The 2,633-nt window shown below is 43.3% G+C and overlaps 1 pseudogene; it reads right to left on the reverse strand.

Moving 5' to 3' along the window:
- Positions 1 to 2,155, reverse strand: part of LOC103746479 — a 12,308-nt pseudogene extending 10,153 nt beyond the window's left edge.
- Between the last annotated feature and the right edge of the window lie 478 nt (positions 2,156 to 2,633).

Consider the following 2,633-nt stretch of genomic DNA (forward strand, 5'->3'; position numbering starts at 1 on the left):
TCAACGCTGACATTTTATTTTCTGAAGTTTATCATTTTTACAAAACAAGAACAAAACAAAAAGCAGGTATCAAAATAGCAGAGTTTACAGAGAATTCCTGCACCGGTTCTCACATAAGCCAGCGATCACGGAACCAGTATCTTCAGCAAATACTAAACACAGGCTGATTTCCCTCTTGGGTCATATGCATTTGGGTGGTTTGTTTTGGAACTACTTTATAACTTTTTCTAAGTACGGGTGAGTTTCTGAGAACTGATTTGGTTTGTCCAACAAAGTAAACACTTTTTTTACTGTGTGGCATAGTCACTCCTAAAAAATACTGAGCTGAAACATGGACTATGTATTTGTTTGTATCAGAACCAAATCCCTACATCCCAATTACCTGAAGAACACTGATGACATTTATAGGGCACATTACGTGCTGCTGTGCCCAGTTTGCAAGACCCCAAAGACCACCAAGGGGCCGACCGATGCAGATACACAAGGGTTTTTTTATTGTTACAGGCTTAAGCTTGGGTCCACTCTGTCACCGACACAGCGGATCTCAGATGTGAGACCACTTGCTTTGGGAGACAGAGGTTTTTATAGGTTTATTTCAGCAAGTTCAGCAAGTAGGGGAGTAGGGGGTCTTTAACCTGGCAAGCATGTGATTGGTTGCAGCTCAGTGCCAAACCATAAACTGCTGGCTTCAGGAAATCTGAAAAGACATCTGGACTTTTAGTACTTTCCTGTCCCTGGTTAATTGACCGTTGGCGGGGGAGTTGTTCTCTGTTTTAAGTATTGTGGGCCAGTCCTATGGAGGTTTTATCCAAGATGGAGTCACTCAGGTCTCTCAGTACTATAGTGAGCACTTGTACAAGTGTCTAAGGCAGCTAGCTGCCTTATTTCTGAAGAAAGTACTGTATCATTCGGAGGCTGCTGGAGTTTGAATTACATTGGTTTCTATATCCTTTCTGACTTGGAGTAATTTCCCCAGATAGACTTGTTATTGGAACAAAAGTGTGATATTTGTGCCAGATAGGCTCTGAAATTTTGTAAATACATTTAATAGAGCAAGACTTCTTGCTCTGGACCCTGGATGACCACAAGGAGATTAAGAGGCCATGATAACTGGATGCTGACAGGAAGCAGCACACTTACACTCACAGCGCCATCTGCAGGCAAGCAGAAATAAAGCTGGAAACTGGTAGTGGGGTTCACCCACCACTACTTGTTCTGGAAATACATTTTGCTTAAATAACGTAAATAAGCATGGTCCAGTTTTGCAATGTTAATAGCTGCCAATCTCTCATGTTTAAAAACAAACATCAGTTCCTGACTCATGAGTTAGGAAACTGGCCTCAAATTCTGATCAGATCTCTCAAATATTAGTTAAAAATAAAGTAAAATCCTGAAACCAGCCAACAGGGTTAGAAATTGTACAATCAAATGTGAATATAAGCTATTCTGGTATGCACATTATTGACATGGTTACGAAAGGATCAAACGCTCCTGCTGAATCAAATTTTCTCTCCATTGTCCCAATTTTCATTAAAGGAAAACTGATATGTACTTTCTTCTTTATACATATGGAAAAAGAAGCAAGAAGGCGAAGCTGAGAGAAACAGACGCCGCCCACAGGGCAGCAGTAGCATTTGGTTGTTTTGGTCTTTGTACCAGCAACTCCCACCCTGTGACTGAGGTCCAGTTCTGGCTGGACTACATACACAGTTTTCCTTGCAGTCAAAACAGGAACAATGGACCCTACTCCTCCAGCAGCAAGTGCCTTTTTATGCCACTGTAATAACATAGGACTGCTATTGTCAGATGGGCTCTCAAAGCCTTTATAAATATACTTCATTAGGAGGTCCACACCATTCTTGTCTGGAGATTGAATGGCCTTTTCAATGTCATTAGCTTTAAAAGAGATGAGCATCTTCAAGACAATGCTGCCTGCCCGATCCTTCACCACCTGACTCTGTGTTGATAGGGGGGATTTTCAGAGATGCCTGGAGAGCAGCCATCATGTTTCCTTGCAGCAGGCAGGAGTCCACCTCGGTCTCGTCGGGCTCTGCCTGGTGGTTGCCCCTGTCCTCCTCCTCCATGAACTTGTTTTCATAGTTCTCATCCATATCCATCTTCTAGAAGCGGCCAACGACACCGTGTTCTTTGACATACCGGATCCCGAGTGGTGCAGGCCTTCCCTTCAGTGAGCTCAGCCCAACCCAGCCCAGCCCTGTGCCCCACCTCACTTCCCTCTTCTGCTCAGGGGCGTCGGGGCAACCCCCTTATTTCTTCCTTAATTTCTCCTTTGACCCCCTCATTGTTTAGCATTGTGTTGCTCTCGCCATGAGCTCATGTAGTGACTAGGGGGCTTTGTCCAGTGTTGATTTTGAGCTTTATTGCATTGTGGTCTGATAGAATGCATGGGATTATTTCAATTTTTTTGTATTTGTTGAGCTTTGTTTTGTGGCCCAGTATGTGATCAATTTTTGAAAGAGTTCCATGGGGTGCTGAGTAGAAAATGTATTCTCTGGTGGGTGCTTGGGTGGAATATTTGAGAGATGTCTGTTAGGTCCATGTGATGTACAGTATCATTTAATTTGGACATCTCTCTGTTTATTCTTTGTCCAATTGACCTGCCTCACGGAGAC

The sequence above is a fragment of the Nannospalax galili genome, unplaced genomic scaffold, assembly GCF_000622305.1.
Source record: "Nannospalax galili isolate Female #2095 unplaced genomic scaffold, S.galili_v1.0 scaffold1124, whole genome shotgun sequence".
Taxonomy (NCBI): domain Eukaryota; kingdom Metazoa; phylum Chordata; class Mammalia; order Rodentia; family Spalacidae; genus Nannospalax; species Nannospalax galili.